Source organism: Protopterus annectens, chromosome 3.part0 (assembly GCF_019279795.1).
Source record: "Protopterus annectens isolate FY-2018-M chromosome 3.part0, PAN1.0, whole genome shotgun sequence".
In the NCBI taxonomy this organism is placed as follows: Eukaryota; Metazoa; Chordata; order Ceratodontiformes; family Protopteridae; genus Protopterus; species Protopterus annectens.
This window is the reverse complement of record NC_056731.1, coordinates 1,981,812,298-1,981,823,043: the sequence shown is the minus strand read 5'-3', so window position 1 is coordinate 1,981,823,043 and position 10,746 is coordinate 1,981,812,298.

Genomic DNA, 10,746 nt, shown 5'->3' with positions numbered 1-10,746 from the left:
GAGTATTGTGTTAAATGTTTTGGCCAAGTTAAGGTAGGCAGTGTGCACCATTTTGCCTGCATCCATTGCTTTGGAGACCTTCGTGAATAAGTTCACCAGGCTGAGGAGGTATGACCTGCCCTTGACAAAACCAAACTGAGTTGGATTTAGTGTCTGTAAGTTTCCTGTGTTATCATTTAAACATATCCATGATTATTGTTTCCATGGTATTAAATATTTGAATGGTCAGATTTCTGGTTCAGCAGTACACTGGGGCCATGGATGGCCCACTCTGGAGCAGTAGGATAACCATTATAGTTCTCCATTCATTTGGCATGAACCCTGTTTGCTGACTGTGGTTAAATAGTGATTCTAGTGGGCCCAATACTTCATATTTCATGCTGTTGTAAAGGTATCCCAGGATACTATTGGTGTCCATTGAGCAGTGCTCTTGGCCATGGACAGTAATTTGAAAATTCTGTTCCCTGGTGAAAGTTGGGAAGTTATAGCTGTGGGCATTTCCTAAGGGGTATATGCGGAGAGACTGGGGTGCAAAATTGGATCTGGATATGTTGGCAAGCAGATTTGCTATATCTTCCAGCAAAGTACAGGTGGCTTAACTTACAGTTAATTCAGTGCATTGTTTTGTATTACTTTTGAGGTTTTGAAAGTAGATGAAAAAGCTTTGTGATTGTCAATCACTGATTGTCTGTGACCAGGGAGGCTATTTTTACCTCAGATTTAGCTTTGATAGACTTGATAAGCCTTCTTTCTTATTTGTTCAGACTAAAGAGGGAGTATTTGTCTTGCTGGCAACCTCCTAAATTTCACTTTGATAGAATATTTTGCATCTGTCCTGCTCAATGTTTTATTCAAGTAACAGATATGATGATGCTCTTCATCAATTGTCTGGGATAAAACAATACCTAATCCCACTAGGAATGCATCCATAACAATATATAGCTAAGCTGGGTCACAGGCAGCAGTTGCCCCAAGTGCAGGTTACTATGGGGAGTGACTGGAAGATGCTGATCAGTCCATAGTGAAGTATTGGTGGTAATGGTTTTCAGAAACTTCACTATGGTTTTTCAAAGGAGAAACAGGTTTTGTTTTAGTTTGTAAGTATGACAGGAACCCTTTTTATCTCAGTGTATGTGAAATATTTATTTATTTAGTTGTTTATTTATTCATTCATTTTTGTTCCTCAACTTAAGATTATGTTACCGGATCAGACAACTGCACAGGCTATCAGAATAACTAGCCATGTCTCTAATCCATATATGCAATGGATTGTTTTGTTTTTAGAATGCAGACAGTTAATTTAGTAAATAAGTAAACAGTCTTATATTTTCAATCACCAAAAAAACAGAAAAACAACAAAAATAATTAAAAACATGTTTCTATATGAGATGATGAAAATTACTCATGTACCAACACTCTTGCTCAACGTTTCCTGGATTTCATTAATTCCAATGCCCTGGACCAACTCATTCTTACCCCCACCAGGGGAAGAAACATCCTTGACCTGGTCATTACTAGCATGGGTGACCATTGCTCTATACCAGTAATCAACTCCTCCCTGGTCAGATCTGACCACAAGCTAATCACCATGGATTATCCACATCCCACCCTCACCCCCCCAAAAGAAACCACCATAAAAAAACTTCTCCAAGGCCAAATTTGGGTTTCTAAAAACAGAGGTGCCTAACTTCATGACACCCATACAAATGGAAAATAGGTGCATGACTGATGAATCATACACCAATGCACTGTATGACCACATATACAAGTGCATGGAACGGGCCATACCAAATAGAACCAAGATGCTCTCGTCCAAAAAAAGGAAGCCAATCTGGTGGTTCCCCAAACATAAACAAACTCTACAACAGAAGGAAAAAACTGTTGCAGAAAAAAGTGACGTCCCAAGACTGGAAAAACTCCTTTGTCATCCTCAGCAAAAAACTGAGATCCATTATCAAATCCTCTAAAGCTAGCTATGAAAACAAAATTGATGCAGATTCTAAAGACAACCACAAGGCATTCTATAGTTATGTCAAGAATCTACATGGCAATACTCAGATCTGCTCTGAGTAACAGCACACTGGCAATATATATTTAGAACCAACTGATATTGCCAACATATTGGCTGACAGGTTCAGTGTAAACTTTACCCCCTTTTCACCCCCTAAAGGGCCTATCACAATACCTGAAGAATGCCAAGTCCCTATTATCATGGCTACACAGGTAAAAAACGCACTGTCCAAAGCCAAGAATACAGCTTCCATGGGACCTGATAATATCCCTGGCTGTGTTCTACATGAATTACAAAGTGAACTGGCACCACACCTGAGTACCCTGTTCAATCACAGTGTAATTTCAGGCTTTGTTCCTAACGAATGGTGTACTGCTATGGTCATCCCACACCACAAAGGGGGGAGCAAATACAGACCCTGGGAACTACCACCCCATTAGCTTGATGAGTCTGATATGTAAGGCTATGGAGTGCATTATCATGGACCTTATAAATCAGGACATAGAGAATCAACAAACTCTGGACTCCACTCAGTATGGGTTTGTGAAAGGTAGCTCATGCCTGGTCAACCTGATAGACTTCTTCGAGTTTGTCACCAGAGCTGTGGATGAGGGCAAGGTAGTTCACACAGCCTACCTAGATCTAGCCAAGGCCTTCAACACTATCCCCCACTCAGGAATCATAGATAGACTCACTAAACTAGGCATAAACCCCTATGTAATAAGATGGGTTGCCAACTGGCACACTGACAGAACCCACACTATGAAAGTAGTGGACTCCAAATCTGACTACCAACCAGTTACAAGTGGTGTCCCACAGGCATCAGTTCTAGGTCCTCTCCTGTTTGGCATCTACTTCTCTGAAGTTCAAGCCAACACAAAGGGACTCTGGCTGACCACGATCACAGATGATTGCAAACTAGGAGCCATTATTGATTCTCCAGCTGATGTAGACATTCTACAAAAAGGCCTCACTGACACCGATGACTGGTGGCAGAACCATGGCCTTAAGCTCAATGCCAAAAAGTGCATTGCCATTCCCTTTGGGAAAAATTCGGTGCCCATGGACTACCACATAGGAGGTAGTCCATAAACACAGAAGGTGTGATAAGAAACCTGGGGACACAGGTTGGCAGCAACCTCTCCTTTGGTAACCACATTGCCACTGTAGTCAAAAAGTCCTTCTTGTGACACATCTCATTACAAAAGGTTTCTCATCCAGGAAGAAAGAGGTCATAATCCCTCTCTACTTGGCCCTCATTAGACCTATTATAGAATACAATGCCTCATTTGGCATGTACCTCACTAGACACCTACAACAACTGGAAAGGCCACAAAAATACCTGACTAAGAGGATCTTAGGCCTTAGACCCATGCCCTATATGGACATACTGAAAATACTCCAGCTACACTCTGTCTCTTATCACCTACTTAGAGGTGATCTCTACTTGAACTACAAAGCCATGTCTGACCCAGAGCTGCTAGATATGCTACACCTAAAGAAATCCCAATCCCTCCATGCCACATGCTCCAGGAACCTTAACCTCATTACCACAATAAACAGAATATGCTAGAGGGACAGGTTCCTTACCCAGAGACTTCCTATACTCTGAACAAACTTCCCATTCATGTCAAGCAGAGCACTCCACTGGCCATCTTTAAGAGAAATCTTGACGAGTGGGTGGGCAATAGAAAGTTCACCCTGGGGATCACTTCAGTGGCCTTGCTTGACAGGGGCACTGGGAACTAACTTTGGGTGGCATGCTGCCAGGGAATCTTCTTGGGCTAGGCTTATAGAGACTCCAGGGCTGTTAGCCTAGTACACACCTATGAACCTATGAAACCCCCCCTACACCACCAGCATGGGGGCTTCACCTTTACACTCCTTACTTATTTATACCGACTGTAAAATCACTCAACTACCACTAAGGGGCAAGCAGCTGAAAAAAAAAATTGTTCTCTAATGTAAGTCAACTACAGCACTAATATGTTAAAGGTGAAGGTGAATACAGTAGTCATAGAACTGCCAGTCTGACAGACTAGCCTGCAAGTGTGTGTGTGTGTGTGTGTGTGTGTGTGTGTGTGTGTGTGTGTGTGTGTGTGTGTGTGTGTGTGTGTGTGTGTGTGTGCATACATATATATATGTATATGGGTCTACTTTTGTTCATTGACTGTATACCTTTGCAAAATGCAAACAGCTGACACCTATTACCCGAAAGTGCAATTTAACAGAAATGCACTTTTGTGAAATACAAATCAGTGAAAAAACAAAAACCTAACAGACACTGTACTTCTCCGAGCCTCCTGATAAGGACTGCGGTACAGTGCAGAAAAGGAAATATACCTTTTTCCCCACTGTAGTGCAATCTCAGAGTTAGTGTATATAAAGGGTTCCTATTACCAGATTGCAGACGCAGTTTGTCGAATGCGTCTTGATCAAACTGAAAAGAGTGAAAAGACAAAGTAGCCAAGCCGCATTTCAGTGAATTCTTTCCCTGGGAAAGAATTAGCTTGGCCGCTTTCATTACTTTTCCATTTCCGGCACTGTAGTGCAATCTAGGACTTGGTATATTTAAGTTGGGGGGTGTGGAGGGGAAAGCCCCCCACATTATCTAATGTTTTAAAGTTTTTTTTTATTTTGGAACAACGATCTTTTGCTGTTCTGAGGTTTCGACGTTGTAAGCTTTTGCTTTCATGTGTTTTTTTTATTTATCATTCGCTAATATAATAAAGACTCTATATTAATAGTAGCAGGTGGGAGGCACAACCCCCCACATGAGAGGTGCAGGGGGGAAAACCCTCTGCAAAAAGTTGTTTTTAGAGTGTATGTTAGGTTTATGTTATTTCACCTATTTTGTATTTCATGAGTGTGTTTTCGTTAATCTGTACTTTCCCTTAATAGGAGTCAGCTGTTTGCATTTCGAAAAGGTGTACTTTTGATGAATGAAAGCAGACCCATATATATGTATATATCTTCAAAAAGCAACAACAGGTCTGCAGACTTTGATGCAAAATATTTATTTTACAGTTCCATCTCCACAATTTTTTTCTCTCTCTCTCTCTCTCTCTCTCTCTCTCTCTCTCTCTCTCTCTCTCTCTCTCTCTCTCATATATACCTGTGGTGGTGGTGTGGTAGCATTGTCGCCTCACAGTAAGATGCTGTCTGTTTCGTTTCTCAGCTAGAGTGTCTTCTGCATGGAGACATGCATGAATGGGCGTACCTTCGTTGAAGGTTGTGCATCAGGCCTGGCAAGCCGGTATGTAAATATCAACTGTCAATCATTAGCGGACCAGAGTTCTGCTGTGGCGACCCCTAACCGGGAAAAGCCGAAAGACACAAACAATATATATATATATATATATATATATATATATATATATATATATAAATCTATATCTATCTATATAGATATCTGTGTGACTGTGGGGGGGGAGCAGCAGTTCATCAGTAGCAGAAAGAAATTCTCTTTATGCTCACACACACACACACACACACACACACACACACACACACACACACACACACACACACACACAATGACAGGGGTTTACTCTTCATCAGTAGTTAAAGATGAATTGCTAATGATGTTGTACCCATAGACAGAAAATATCCAGCATCACATGCTACTGATCACAAATAAGAGTGTCAACCATTAGTATTCTGCAAGCAAGTCTAGCTCAGTATCTACATATCTTTTCTAAACAATGGAATCAGAGGATCTCTCTCTCTCTCTCTCTTTCTCCCTCTTTGTCAAAATACTTACTATACAAAACCTGAAAATATCAAGCAAAAGTAGTTGAAAGAACTGAATTCATTGAAAGAATACACATAAATGATATTTTTTACCGTATTACACCCCACACACCTACAAATTATGTATATCAACTCTGAGATCACACTACAGGGGGTAAAGGGTAAATTCTTACTTCCCAACTTTTCCATGGTCTCGCAAATAAAGAAGGAGGAAATGTGTGAACATATGAGTTATAAAGAACTGTACCAGCTTTTTCTTTGTGATGATATGAGGTACTTGCCAGCTATGCCAGGAGAAGTAGGACAGTGGATATGCAACTAATAGCAGCACAGCTAGCTGGAATTTTGTAAAGAATTCTATGTTATTTGAATAGCAAACTGATTTGTACAGATGTTTGTGCTGGAAATGTATTTAAGTTGCTTGTGTTAAACATTCATCAACAGTGTGCCTTGATGGAAAGAAAAAAAAATTACATGCAATATTGTATCTGCTTAAATGCATGTATTGTTACACAGGATACTGGAAAGGAAGAGGATAAGCTCAGTGTCAGCTAACTTTGGAAAATAGTTGAAATTAAATTAGGCCATAAAAATTGTATCTTACAGTTCTAACTGCAGCCAGAGATGGAATGTCTGTGAGAAGCCTGGCAGTAGAAGTGTTAGAATTGTTTTAGGACCTCCAGGAGCTGCAGCAGATCTTAGCAAAGCTCTATGTGTGCATATTATTGACACATAGGTGCTAAATCCTGGCAGCTTCTAGCCAAAGGGATAATGTAGGAACCAGAAGTCAGATGACCAGATGTGATGTCACTCTCTAAGCTATTCCAGAAATAATATTTAGATATTATATTGAAAAGTGTCTCATCAGTCTTGGGAGTCTGTTTCTTGGAACCTGACACAGAAGGATCCCTTCCCACTTCATCTTGCCTTGCTCTAGTAAATGAACCTTTAGATTAGTTAGGAAAATATAGTTAGATTAGTTAAGTACTGTTTTCTCTGTATATGTGTGAATCTATCCATCTGTGTTATTTTAATATTTCTTATTGTTGAAACTCTGGCGTTTACTGTAAATAAATATTTAGCATTTTCATGTTCTTTTATTCAAGAATTAGCTGATACTTAGCATGATAACATAATTTCCTTGTATTATGTGTGATATGATCTGGAAAAAAATAGTTTTTCTATGATATTGTGATGTCCTTACTGTATCTCTATGTTCACAAATGGAGCTTATCTCCTCGGGCCTCCACTGAAATTGGACATACAATCCAGCTGGACTAGCCCAGTTAACAAATGTAAAATAAAAAAAAATAAATAAAAATTATTAAATATACTTAAACTTTTCATTGTGGCTGGTCCTTTAGAGAAATATTTTAACATTTGAGAGTACTTAAATCTATATGGTCAGAGATCTAGCCACTCCTGAAAGCTTTACTGCATCAGTCAAAACACTACTATTTGTATTGATATTAATTTTACTCAGTACAATTGGATAGCATTTTAAGAGCCTTGTAGTAACTGACTGGTGGCACTGAATCTACCTTATAGTCTGGGCAAAGTAGGTAGAGCGGATAATCTATGCAAGCGTTTCCCCAGGTTTGTGTGTGTGTGTGTGTGTGTGTGTGTGTGTGTGTGTGTGTGTGTGTGTGTGTGTGTGTGTGTGTGTGTGTGTGTGTATGCAAATTAAATCTCAAACAGTGCGTGTGTCAGATACTTGGAGCAGGGACATGAAGCACTGGTTTCACAGAGAGAGTGCTGGAGGACTTGGCTTGGACAATTGGCTGAGGACTTAACCCTATAGCTGTGCCAGTGGGGAGCTGTACTGGGGACCTGGGGAGAGACAGAGAGAGAAACCTAAACTCCAGCCTGAGTGTGTATCCTGTGTGGTCTTAAGAGAAATTGTGCTTAATGCAGAGAGGTGTGCATCTCGAAATAGTATCCATTTGTATTCCAAGTGAATGTCCTGGCCCAGAGTGGGGAAATCACAATTACTTTACATCTAGACCAACTCACTGACACCCATATATATGCCTCCACAGAAAAATGACAGGTGGTCACATCACAAAAATATTGGTTCAAATACAATAAAAAAATAGATATATTTTTATAGAGTGGGAACATCTCTCTGTGCAAAACATACCATCAATGAGATGACTCAACAGTGCAGGAAAGGAAAAATCCACTCAATCTGTACTACACTGCAGTCACACAAACCAGAAAATTAAAATAAAAAGGCATAAAAAAAGCCCAAGCATCACACATAAATCACAACCCTTCAAAAGACATGCCTCTAATTACTTCAATGCCATTCCCACATACCTAACCCTTGCTATAAAACTTAAAAACAAACAAACAAAAAAAAGTTGATGGAATCAGATCTTGATGTAAAAACCTTGATCCCATTCCATTCAGATAATCAGCAGTTGAACAAATCATTGTGGATACATAGACATATATCTATCTATCTGTATATATTGAGAAGAGAGAACCCTACATGTACATATTTTGATTGTTAGTATTATTTTTTTATCTGCCTGTGCTTACTGATTTAGTTATTTATTTGAATTTGTGTCACATATCCCATTAGACCTTACTCATACCCAGCCCTGGACTGCAAAAATTAAAGTATAATAGGAATGTTCACAAGTTTTTAAACAATATAATTACAGAAAATATGATATATGCTGATCAATTTTTTAAAATTACAGATAAAATTATTCACTTCTATATTTCTGCACAGAGCTACAATTATACATTATAAATCACAAAAGCAGAATTTAACAATGCTATAATATTTACAGGGAGAGGAGCATGCTGTTTGTGGACATGCTTTCAATGCAGAGCTGAGTGCTTAATACAAAACATGCATATTGAAAGTAGTTCACTACAATACATTCCTGCATAAATGCTTACTGCATGCTCATGTGGATGTGTGTATCTTCATCAGGTACTTCACAGAGAAGTGTACTAAATGTCAAATGGTTCTCCGGTATGGCTTTCACCCTTGTCTTCCCCAGCAACCACACTGTTACCCAGGGATTTCAAAAAGCATCTGTATATCCCCTCTTGGAATATATCCACCACATCTTGTTGTAGGTGACTGAGGTTGGAGAGATCTGTCAAAAATATATTCCTATGACTTGTGAATGTCTGTAGCCATCTCTGCCATGCCTCAGTACTGTTATTTGTCCTTCCTGGAAGGCCTTATTCAGTAGGTTGGCTATGGACTAAAAGACAGGTGGATATTATCTAATAAAATGCTTTGGAAGGTCAACAAGTCCAGTAATAGCTGCAGGGATTCCTTATATTCATACAAACTTGCCAAAACTTGGAATAATATATCTCAAAATATGCTCAACACTAATAATACTTCTAAGTTCAAACAACTACTTAGGGAACACCTTAATAACACTTGGCATTGCTCCTACACTAAACCTGATAAGCAGTATTTAACATACCCTTTACCTAGCACTCCTCCATTAAACACCCTCTGCTTGGCTCTCTCCCCTATCTTTCTCCTTTCCCTCTGTTGCCTGGTTCCATCCTTTTACCTGCCAGGTGACAACATTTCCTCACCTTAAAAGTATATTCATTCTGTTTGTCCAAAAAGTTTATTAATGCTCACTGTATTAAACTACTTACAGTTGTTATGCTTGCCATTTTTTCTGTTTACAATTTCATATTAATTTCTGTCCACGTATACTTCATGTATTTTGTACTGAATACGCTATGTAACCAAACATTGTTTTATTATATTTACATTGTATTTGTGGAGCTTTTCTCCTCAGGCCTGTGTTAAAAACGGGCCATCATAGACCCAGTTGGACTTTCCCAGTAAACAAATAGAAATAAAAATAAATAAATTCAGTTATCAGTTATTTTTATTTTTCATGTCACTCCATCTGCTCTTTCCTAGCAACTAGTCTTCAAAAAAACACTCTAGGTACAGGAAGCCAGGTGTAATGTCACATTACTCCATGAAACCTCTACCTATCTCAGGATAGGCAGGATGGTCATGGTTAGAATCTGTTACACACTGAGCTCTATGTAAGGGAATTGTCCATAGGCCCTGACTTTTCCCTGACATTTGCCTCCAGACCCCAGTGTGAGATACAACCAGCAGTCTTTTACTATGAAATGAGAGACAGCAACCATGGCTTGCCTGAAGGATGCCAGTTCAAAGACAGATATTCCAACTTATGGAATCAGTCCAGTCTCACACTTTTCTACAATATCTAGTTGAGTGGTAAACACTGACACACAGGAAGATATAGACTGGTATGCTAGGGGGGGGGAGTAGAGTAGTTGGCACATTATGCTGCTACTGATTTATCCCACTAGCCCATGAGTGAAAGGTTAGTTGCCTGCAGGCAAAAGTCCTGGTTAGAAAGCTGCTGTTAGTGACCCATACTGATGAGGTATGTAGGTCCGTTATCTTTTCTGGAAGGTGAGCATCAGAATGATATTCACTCCTTGGTGGAATGCCTTTAAAATACTTCCCTTAATTCAAGCACACCTGCTTGAATATGATTTGGACAATAGATAGAGTGACCACTTTCAAAATGAACAAGGCTTTCTTTCTCACCTTTTTAGCCTACCTCAATAAATTACTGGCAGGTGGTAGTGCCTGCCTTGAATCACTGAATGATCTTCCTTGGGTCCTTTTACTATGATCTGAGTGTTATGCTAAACATAATGTGTACCAATCTCACATCCATAGCAGTAGCATCTGGCAGATGAAAGTGAGGGGAGCTGAGCCTCATCTCTTTCATTGCCTCCTTTGTACCTTTCTCTTAACCTTTGCACATAGCACCAGTAGTTTTTATTATTACTTAACCTCGATCTGTGGTATATAGAACTGACCACTGCAAGTTCTTAATTACCCCTTTGTGAAGTCCTTCTTTTGCAAATCTGCCCTTAATTCCTGGGGCCATTCTATACACCCTCTGCCCATTGCCCCGGTCCTCTTTTATACTGCTCTC